General features: G+C 44.9%; 1 protein-coding gene across 1 annotated transcript in view; it reads left to right on the top strand.

Annotated features, from left to right (window-relative positions):
* Nucleotides 1-10,288: 10,288 nt before the first annotated feature.
* Nucleotides 10,289-11,420, top strand: part of ntn2 (netrin 2) — a 34,584-nt gene continuing 33,452 nt past the window's right edge. Inside the window, exon 1 of the mRNA XM_011603404.2 lies at nucleotides 10,289-10,441. The gene's annotated coding sequence lies outside the window, so the exon portion shown is untranslated. The remainder of the gene's footprint in view (nucleotides 10,442-11,420) is intronic.

The following is an 11,420-nucleotide window of genomic DNA, read 5'->3' as shown; positions in this document are numbered from 1 at the left end:
TCTTCTCGAGCTGAGGGCAGGAGGTGACTGAAAACACGGTTTCTATTGCACTGTTAACTTTCTACAGAGATGGGCACCATAGCGAATCTATTTTTTTATATAGCATTTTAAGTGAAATACCAACATTGTACATATTTAAGAAAAATGCAGCTATTTTTTCTAATTAAACCAGGACCATATTTTATTCTCCACCCCAAAACGAGTTTTTTGGGGGGAACCACGAGCACTTCAGAAGGAAGAGCTTTTTTTTTTTTTTATCATTGAAGAAGGAATACATATATGCTACACTTCTCCAAGAGGTGAACTTTTTTCAACTGAACATTGATGCTGACTGTTATTTCACTGCAATGCTGCCTAGAGTTTTGTTTTTTTGTTTTTTGTTTTTTTGTATAATATTAATATCAATAATAATTCAATTGTAAAAAAAAGTTGAGGTTAAAGATATATATAAAGGCGTGAACTCAGCTTTTTTGGAATACATAGTATTGTAGAAATAAACAAATCTGTACGTTTTATTTATTATTTTAACGATTGTGAGTATAGATCATAAGGAAAGAAAATAGCAGAGTATACCAGAAAAAATATGGGAGATGTCTACTTGAATATTTCTAAAAATATATTAAAAAAAACCAATAAAATAAATAAAAAAAATAAAACATATCAGTGTACATGTTATGTTTACACGTTTTAGCAATAAAGTCTATCTTTTCAACGTGCTTAGTGTCAAACCATGTTGCTTGGAAATGTCCAGAGGGGCGTGTACACTGTAAAAAATATCGTCTCGACACTTTTGGCTTATTCAGTCCGTTTATTTCTTTGTCAGCTCATTCCTCCGATGGCTGAGGAATGCCTGAGAATTTATGATCCAAATGATGGTTCATCTGCAAAAGGTATCCAAATGTTGAAATAGTAATATCATACAGATCTCGTTTTTAAGCTTCAAACTGATATTTTTACAGTAAAGAGGTGGCGAAAAGTGCTCAGTCCCAGTCCAAGCCCCAGTGATTCTATGCGGACTGCCTGACGCTCCACGCCGTCAGAGTGATTTTAGAAAGGCTTGATTTACTACGCCGCGTAATGCGCAGCGCATACCTCAAACGCCTCCGCGGAACTGGCTTTGTCTCAGTATGAGACGGAGAGAGGGGCCACGCACATCCATCCACCCCGCCTGCGCACAGGCTCGTTTCAGGGCTTCGAGGTGTTAACATAACGGATAAAATATGATTCAAACATTTCAAACACGAGCAGATGATTAACTGCCCTGCGTAAATACGCGCGAGTCGGTGGCGTCCGGGGTCTGCGCTTTTTTACTCTGGAAGCTCCACGCAAGTTCCACTGAGGTATTTCTACAGAGGTGGACTGAAGCAGACCGGCGCCTGTTCAAGTCTGAACGCCGTAGAGGGAGAGAGTAAAGAACACAAAGCCCATAAAACAATGGTCAACTGTTCCTGAGGTTGCCAGACTATTAATTGGAGAGCGTGGCTGCGCTGTCTGCGAGTCAGAGAGATGTGGCCAATTTAACGCGCTGGAGACGCGCAGGGACATTAAGTCCCATTAGAGCGGTGGTGAGGGGGGGTTGTGGTGTTTATATTATACTTTAAATACAATCATGGGCTTAAACAGTGCATGACTGCATGTCTGAAAGCTAAAATAAGCGTGTGTAGTGTTTCCACTGAGCGCATCGTGTGCGAGTTTAAGTGATTTGTGTTTTGCGGTCAGAGCTGGATTTGACACTTGCCGCCCGGTTATTGTGACAGAACCACTGAGGGAATTTGGTAAGCAGAGGAGAAAAACGGCGGCATGCCAGCGAGGAGGAGGAGGAGGAGGAGGCGGCGGAGGAAGAGAGGCGGGGAGGGGGCGGCTTTCCTTACTGTCAGCTTCTTTCTTGATGATGTCTCGGGGTTTTTAGAAACTGCGTCTCTGACTCGACGGCGCCACTCAGCCGCCCCCTCTCGACTGCGTAGAATGAGGCACTTTGGGAAACAGTAACCCTTTCAGGCTCTGCCCGGAGAGTATTTTAGAAGCGTGCGAAAGGCAATACGCCGCCCTGGCTCCAGCCAGTTAGGTGCGCACCTTTTAGAAACAGAGCCTGCCAGGCGGACGGATCTCTGGTTCCAAAGTAGGGACCTACAGGTGGTCCTGCAAAAGATTCCAGATAATTAAGCATCTCCTCCTCTCAGACAAACGAAATCCTCTCAGCGGGGTGTGTTCATTAAATGAAATAATTGGTATAATCAGGTCCTCTCATGGTGCTCTATTTAAAAGCTCATCAGTGTCTAAAATGCTGTCTGATTAGATAAGCTGACATTTGGCTCGTCGTGCTCAAATCCTCTGCACATCCACTAAATGAATACCATCCTAGAAATAGAAAACTGTTGAATCCACATAGGAGCATCCAGCATGGTTATAGGTTAAATATGGACCCTGTGGCTTTTCCCTCTTCCATCAGGGGAAGAAGGGGGCCAATCCTGAACAGAACAGTCAGAGGCCTCCTGTCTTCAGAGCTGTGCGCCATTCATAAAATCCTTGCTTTCATTCAACAACAAATCATAAAGTGTCATCCTGAAATTCTCTTGAAGTCGATTTATGGCTGCAAAGAGACCATCCAGCAGAGAGTTGTGGAACCTGGAGAGAAGAGAGAAGCTGAGAAGAATTCTTTGCATCAATGTCAGGAGGACTTTCAAACCTTCAAATCCTCGGAGGCCGATACAGTTGCCATGTGTCTCCACATTCATCACAGAATGCCTCTGGGATGCAATCAATCCATAACGGTAATAAATGTCACTCGGTATATTCAAACACATACGTGTTTGCTGCCTATAGGGGTTTTAAGTAAGAGCCTGGAGACAATTAGGATGAGGAAGGAGGGAGGAGGGTTTGGCACGGATGATGCAGAGGTTGTGTCTCCTAATGGGAATGAATTATTATTGCTGAGCATTGTGGTCTGATTGGGAATGACTGGAATGCATCAGAGTGCGGCAAAAGGTTTGTGGCGATTCAAGGAAATCCTTCAAGGAAACATCCCGTACCTGTGCACGTACACACAGAAAGAGAGAGAGAGAGGAAGAGAGAGAATAAAGAGCATGGAAATAAGCATGCACAGCTAGAGGCAGAATGTGTGTGTCTGTTTGTGTGTGTGTGTGTGTGCGAGAGAGAGAGAGAGAGAGAGAGTGTGTGAGATCCCTCCCCTCGGTGCTCCATCTAATACCCTGTCATCATCAATAACCTCAGCAGTGCTGACTCACTGGCTTTTAAAACTATGGGGTTTGGGTCTTACTTACAGCCACAGACCCTTGTCTCCATCTGTCTGTCAGTCCGCCACGCACACGCCCGCACGCGCACGCACGTCTGTTGCAGAGTCCCTGCTGATGATACCCTCCTTTCAGCCAGACTGTCGACCCCAGAGAGAGTCGAAGCTAAGTGGCGTGCGTCCACGGCGCTACGCCAGCAGGAGTCCTTGACTTATGCTCCAAAATATGCGTTTTTTTTAGTGTTTTTTAAACATGTTTGTATCTCCCTCACTCCCTTTGCTGTGAGACTCTTCCAGGATGGACTGACCACCCTGAGGTGGACCTGCCATCAGCTCTAGAGCATGCCATTACAGCCATGCAGCAGTCACGTCTGACTGCAAATGTATGCAGGAATTCTCCAGGCAGATTCTGTCCAGCTGTGTCACCTTTCTGTACTCAGATTTGATTATCTTCTTAGGTGTAACAGATATAATGAACCCAAACCCAGGCCTAAAAATAGAGCCGTATGTGGCAGTGCTTGCAGGCCTGGGAATAGTCCATATTCTGAGCTCTGTTTCCATGGTTACATCAGCTTTCTCCCATTTCCATCGCGGTTGCTGCTCTGTGCCCATCAGTGGGCAGCCCAATTTTCCGTTTTATCCCGATTCAACTCCCCCCCCCCCCCCAGTCAGGAAATGTTTGTTAAGACTGTGATTGCTGAAGTGTTACGTCTGGGAATTAAAGTCGGCTTTTAAACGCGACTGACTTTGCTATCATGACTCTATCAAACAGTATCCAGGAACCTAGTACTTCAAATGGGAGACAAATTGTGGGACCCCCCCCGCCCCCCCGCCCCCTTTTTCCCCAACTTCCAGTTATCTCTTTAACACACACACAGAATCTTAGGATAGTGTGCAAACCTAGGTGTTTCCAGACGGGTCCTGATATCCTAGAGATGCATGCTGGGAAACTTATTCTGATTGTTTACAATGGATTTAGTGTAGTGCACACACACACACACACGCACACACACACACACACACATACATTTTCCTCTAATTTAAATCTATATTTTCTATCTCCTCTCAGCAGACTGTTTGCTGCTGTACACACACACACACACACACACACACACCTCCCCCTCGCAGCCTGTCCGGCGGCTGTCTCCCAGTACCCCTCTGTGCGCCTAGATGGCATGCTGAGAATGTTTACTTTCACCACAGTGTGTATTTACAGAGCCTAATAGTTTTTTAGGCCGCAATGGCGCCTCACTTCGTAACATGTGTACAACCCACCTACTCCTTCTGCTCCCTCCCTCCCTCTGTCGCAGACTCACAAACACACACGCACACACGCAAAGTCTCACCCACCAAACAAGCCAGACCTCTGGTATTTGGCGTCCAGTGCAGCCAGGTGATGTGAGGAAGCAGCAGCAACTGAATGTGATCTCAGCTCTGCTCTGCCTGAAGTCAATGGATCAGGTAAGCTAAAAATAAGTCACAAGAAGAGTGTGTGTCACCATGGCTGAAGGCAGGACCTGCAACAACTGTAGACAGTCATGTGGGACCGAATGTGCTGGAGCTCCAAGATACAGCAAAACACACAGATTATTATTATTATTATTATTATTATTATTGTAATTATTATTATTATTGTACTTTGCTTGAGCAGCATGGAATAGCAACTGACTGTTTAGATTCAAAGAATAAAAAAGGCAATCTGACAATATTAGTCCACTGAGAAATTAAGATTAAGATTAAGATTAAGATTAAGATGGACTTTATTCATCCCCGTGGGGAAATTGAATTATAGTAGCAGCGAATGCAGAGTAAAGAGACAGAAAAAAATAAATACAGATAGATTAGAATGTTATAAGCATATATACAGCATATATTATAAGCATATATATAATATATACATAATATAATATATACATATTATAAGCATATATACATAAATATAGAATAAATTAAAAATAGAATTACAACATAAACATTACACAATTATTGTTGAGTTGGTTTGAGTGAATTGTACAGTTTAATGGCGGACGGCAGGAATGACTTCCTGTACCGTTCCTTGGAGCAGCGAGGCTGCAGGAGTCTGCTGCTGAAGCTGCTCCTCAGTTTGTCCACTGTGTTATGGAGGGGGTGGGAGGGACTGTCCATGATTGTCCGCAGTTTCAACACCATCCTGTCCCTCACCACCTCGTCCAAGTTATCAAGTCTACAGCCAACAACAGACCCTGCCTTTTTGATGAGTTTGTTGAGTCTGTTGGCATCCTTTGCTTTAATGCCTGCACCCCAGCACACTGCAGCAAAGAAGATGGTGCTAGCCATGACAGACTGGTAGAACATGTGGAGCATCCTGCTGCAATCACTGAAGGACCCGAGTCTCCTGAGGAAGTAGAGTCTGCTCATGGCCTTCCTGTAGACAGCATCGGTGTTTGTGGACCACTCCAGTTTATTGTCCAGCTGAACACCCAGGAACCTGTAAGATGGGACTATTTCCACATCTTTCCCACTGATGCAGACTGGGGAGGGTGGGGACTTGCTTTTTCTGAAATCCACCACCATCTCCTTCGTCTTGGTCACGTTGAGCTGCAGAAGGTTCTCCCTGCTCCACCTGACAAAACTCTCCACAAGGTCCCTGTATTCATCCTCCTGTCCATTCTCCACACACCCGACTATGACTGTGTCATCCGAGTACTTCTGGAGATGACATGTCTCAGAGTGGTACTGGAAGTCGGCTGTGTAGGTGGTGAACAGGAATGGGGAGAGCACAGTTCCTTGGGGAGCTCCTGTGTTGCTCATCAGGGGGTCGGACACACAGCTCCGCAGTCTCACAAACTGTGGCCGACCTGTCAGGTAGTCCTCGATCCAAGAAACAAGGGGAGCATCCATCTGCATCTTCTCCAACTTCGCCCTCAGCAATGCTGAATTATCCAGTTTTATTATTGTTTAAATGGGTTTTCTTGCCTTTTTGATTAGATGAATGAGAGCTGTGTCTTCAAGAGCTTACTTGAATAGACACAGCTCTTCCGACAGCACCTGCTCTCCTAACAGCACTTATCTTCTCCTTCTATCTCTTCCCACCTCCTCTCTCCTCTCCTGGTTGCATCCCTCTTCACTCCCTCTCCACAGCTGTAAAGTTGTATTTTATTCACATGAGCCTCAGTTGCATGGTGGCTTGATTGTGTAACAGCAGCCTCTGCTTAATGACTAAGATGCAAAATGCTTCAGAGGGTCCAGCTGGTTCTTTAAAAACATTCACAAAGGAAAATGACGGTTAAAAAAATGATCTCAAAATCCGTCTTGGAAGATCACTAATTGCTGATATGTGAGTATAAACATTCAACGATGGTCATGTAGTCGACCCCAGAGGACAGAATAGAGTCAAAGACACTGAAGCCTTTGTTTTATCTTCTTTCTCCCGTAGCAAACAGGTGAAAATAACCGGCTGCGTTTTGCTCGCTCAGTCACCGTGCTTGACTTGATGAACCTGATGTCCTGACGCCTGCCTGTCTGTCGTATTCAGCCGAGGTGGTCTATTCAGAGTTAGGGACCAAGGGACACACTGCCCAGGGGGTGTGTTTGTGCCTGTGGGTTTGTGCGTGCGTGTGTGCCCATGCATGTGTGTTGGGCTGCGAGGGGGAGGGAGGAGGCGCTGTGAGCAGCAGAGAATGCTTGGTGATGGGTTACCAAAAACAGAGCACCAGGGGACAATGGGACCTAGGACATTCCTGACATAACCCCAACACACTGGGGAGGAAGTAGAAGGGGGGATTTATTGGTGTCAACGGCCCCTCGCCCTGAAACTAGGAACGGGTGCCTCTTTTGTCCCCTCTGGCGTTGGAGATGGACCGAATCGAGACGCCTTGCACACAGGACGCCTCTAAACACATACACACATAATCACTCCTTTGAAAGAAGAACCACCAATTAGGGAATGGACATATACGGCTATAGAGGTTCAGGCTGTGAGGGGGCCGGTTCCTCTGAGTGTGTGTGCCGGCCTGCATGCACTTGTCAATAGGGTCCGAATGTAAAGAGAAAGCCAAATGGGATGCTTTTCAGCTCAGATTGCATGAGGGTTGACCTCATGGGAACACCACTATGAAGTTGTTTGAATCAGAGGGCATTTAGTCTCATTTAGGAACGGTTCGTATTACGCCCAAGGAGACCACATCCAGCAAGACAATGTGCTAATTGGCTGCACCATTCTCCAGCAAATTTCCCATAGTGGTAACCTAAATGTTGCTACCTACAACATGCAGAACACCCTTCCTTCTATCACTTATTGTACTGCTTTAATATTTAAAGCAAGTAAAATGTGGCAAAAGTCTTCAAAATTCTGACTAGTAGTATTTTCCCAGTTGCACCAGTCGTTGTGCTCATCTAATATTGTTCAGACGAAGCATCCTTTAAGAAACTGGACTGGTGCTTCTCTTTACGGCTGCACAAAATATCCCAAAAGCAAAAAATAAACATGTTCTATGCTTAAATGCTATAATTGATCATAGATACCATAGTTAGTGAGGATGGACTGAAATGTGAATCTATCACCTGGATGGAAAACCAGCAAGATTCCGCTGCAAAAGTGGACCTTCAATTATTCGATCCTGAAGTTTTGGATCATTTATCGATTAAAAAATATGACTTCAGTCAGTTTTGACCTATTAAAAAACCCTGAAACAGGTAGGAGACACACCAACATAGTCCAACACTGTCATCTAGTGGTTAAGGCGGTATTATATTTGCGTGTGGGGCCACATGAAGATCTTCTGTCATTTTTAAAGATGTTTTTAAAAAGAGATTTACTATGTTCCCCCAAACCAATCTGATGGTGATCCCGAATTTTTATTTTTGTTGACAATATGGCTGTTGTCTGCAGCAGCGTGGCTGCCTCCCCCACAGTAATACTGGGATGAAGCTCATCCTCTGGGGGGATTATTTCAGACGTCCTGAGAGACCCAGAGAATCCCTTTAATGTTTTAGTGCATATACTGAATGATCACACACTAATCAAAAAGGCTAATAATTACCACTTAGATGTTGATGGAATTAGACAAGCGGGAAATGTCAAGACATTCAAATGATTCTTTTAATTGTTTGCAGATGTATTGGATCATTATTTATTGTCAGTGCACCTATAGGGAATCTTTATCATCATCCACTTCCAGCTCCCTGGATTATCAGTAATTCATAACTCTATAGCTTTGTGGTGGCATTGTTGTGGCCGTGTAATTTATTAGTTAATGGACGAGACAGTGCCAGATCCTGGGGCTCATGAATATCAAGGCGGAATGAGAACCAGAATGTGGGCTTTCATTAGAGCGTTACGTCTCTCTTGCTCTCTCCACATCTTCAGAACACACATAGAGTTCAAATAGGAACTCCCAAGCACTTCCAGCTGGCAACACTTTGGGATAATGATGCTGGATTCCACACAAATGAAGGGTCTAAATACCACCAGAGAGGTACCTGAACCAACACCCCCCCCTCCCCATCTCTTCAATGCACAGGCATGCATACATATATGTAATAACACTACTTATACCAAGCAACCTTTCTTTTTTTCTGATGGTCAGGACACACACACACACACACACACACACACACACACACACACACACACACACACACACACACACACACACACACGGTGTGTGTGTGTTACCAGTTGCCGCCTGGTCCACTCCTTTAATATAATTTAATCTGTGAAGTTAAGCCATCAGAGTGAGATGACCAAAGCTAGACGGATGGATGGATGGATGGATGGATGGATGGATGGATGGATGGATGGATGGATGGATGGATGGATGGATGGATGGATGGATGGATGGATGGATGGATAATCCCGGCATGAGAGTCATCGATACCTCTGTTTCTTCATGTACACACATCTCACAGCAACATTGTGCCTGAAAACACACACACACACACACACACACACACACACACACACACACACACACACACACACACACACACCGCTGATCCACAGGCTCTGAGGTGAAGTGGCACCTGAGCAGTGAGGGAGCGTCTGAAAGGTTGCATACAATAACGCCAACATGTCGTCCTGACTTAAGATGAGTCGGCAGAGGGAGAGTAACCAATCGGAGCCTCCTGCTGCCTGTTGCTTGATCCTGAGGGTCTGCTGAGAGGCGCTTGAGCTGTTTATCTTAACATAGGAACTCAATGACAGTTCAAGTACATTCTGAGCGCACTCTTCTTGCTGTTTTAAGCTATTTTTCTTCCTCAATCCCTGCTGTAACCCTCACCTCACCAGCAGACATCTAATTAACAGTCCACAGGGTTCCACTCTGTCCATGTTTGGCCCACTCCGCTACCCCTGACTGTAAGGACATATGGATATAGGATGTGCTGCTTTTACTGTGCAGCCAAACACTTTGACTGCTGAACGGAAGGGCATCAGCAGGGATCTGAACAACATTGCAGGGTTTTTTTTTTTCTAAGTAATAAAGGTGCCACAATGAGAGAAGCTTCATTTATCACGTAACTGCATTTGGAATCTGTTAAGTGTGCTGACAGTTCAAGTGTTGGATATTATCATGTTCATTTGTACTGCTGACTGTATATTTATTATAGGTAAACATAAAGAAACCTTATTGAAAAGAATAAATAAATTATTTTTTTTTATGTGTTAGACTGGTGTAAATGAAGATGAACTATTATTTAAAAAAAACAGTAAATGTCCTTTTAAGTCCAGATAATGACATTTCCAAACACTGTGAAAACAGATTTAGCAGCACAATGATGCCAAAACCTCATAAATACTGAGACTGCGATCATTTTACAAGTTGAAGTAAAAACTCAAGATCAACCCTGACATCAGTAGGAATTATTGTGGTTGACCATAAACCTTAATTTAGATAGTTGGATAATAACGGCGCTTATCCACAAGAGGGCGCTTGCTCCCCGTTTAACACCAGGTAGCAGTTTTCGCCCCCACCCGGACAAGGTAAGCATCTCATCCTGCGCTGAGCAGCAGGGGTGCGAAAAAAAACATGAAGCGAGGAAAAAGCATTTTCTCCAGGGTGTCTGCTGCAGGGAGCCCAGCTCTGAAGCCCCGGGGTCGTGAGCAGACGCACCGCTGAGACTTGTTGTACCAGACAAAATCAGACAAGTGTTCCAAGTGCAACAACTAGAGGACCGAGGAGAGCTCCCCGCCTGAGAGTCCACTGACAGCCAGTGAGTGTGTTGCCTATTGTTGCTCTTGTTTCCTTTCATTCTTTTATTGTGTCTTTTACGATTTTCTGCTGTGGATGACTGGAGAGAGGCTCAATCTGATCTTCAGATTCCAGCAAAATCTATTTTATTTTGTATTTCATAAACATTAAAACTCGTCTATGCTGGTTAGATTGGGACGGGATCTATGACCTGGATTAGTGAGCCGTAGAAGTACAAAATAAAGGCTCATGGAACCAAAATTGGACACGAGGCCCGAGATTCAAAAGGAGGAATAATAGACCAAAAATGTAGGTTGCAGGTTTCCTGAATTAAAATGATCAGTTAACAAAGGGAAAAAAATGTTGTGGCACCACAACCCATCTCGCCCTGGCTCGAGTTTGATTGCCTTTTTCCATTTTAGCCCATTTTCCTGCTAAATCTGGCACACATTTCCCTCCGGTATCCAAACCCATTAACTGTCACTGACACCATTAATTAGCATCGGCTGCAGGTGCTCCATGAACGTGCGTGTTCATCTGTTTCAGATGCGGCATTTGCTTCTCTCTTTTTTTAAGCGTCGTTTGTGTGAGCGTAAAGCTACAGAGCTCCGTCCTGGGCCGGACCGGCCCGGGCCCGGGCGGCGTGTCCCCCCAGAGGATGGTACAGTAAATACGGGAGGAATGTTGATCAGCTTACAGCAGGGCGGTGGAGGGGATGGGGTAGGTGATCGACCACGATGCTTGAATAACAGACGGCACCTGCCCAAACACACGGCGCAAACGTTGCCCGTAAAGACTACACATGAGACTGCTGCTGGCCTTCTGAAGGAACAGAACGCGTGTGCGCACTGACGAAGTTAATCCTCAACCAATAAAAAAATCCAACTCAGAATACTCACATTTGCTCTAATTCCTCGTCCAAAAAGGCAACCCCCCCACTCAGCCCGAGATTTCCTGTTCGACAGCTGCTCTACCTTTAGATGAGGAGCAGCCTAATGCCT

Source organism: Takifugu rubripes, chromosome 1 (assembly GCF_901000725.2).
Source record: "Takifugu rubripes chromosome 1, fTakRub1.2, whole genome shotgun sequence".
Taxonomy (NCBI): domain Eukaryota; kingdom Metazoa; phylum Chordata; class Actinopteri; order Tetraodontiformes; family Tetraodontidae; genus Takifugu; species Takifugu rubripes.
Note: the sequence above shows the minus strand (reverse complement) of the source record. Positions and strands in the feature narration are given on the sequence as shown.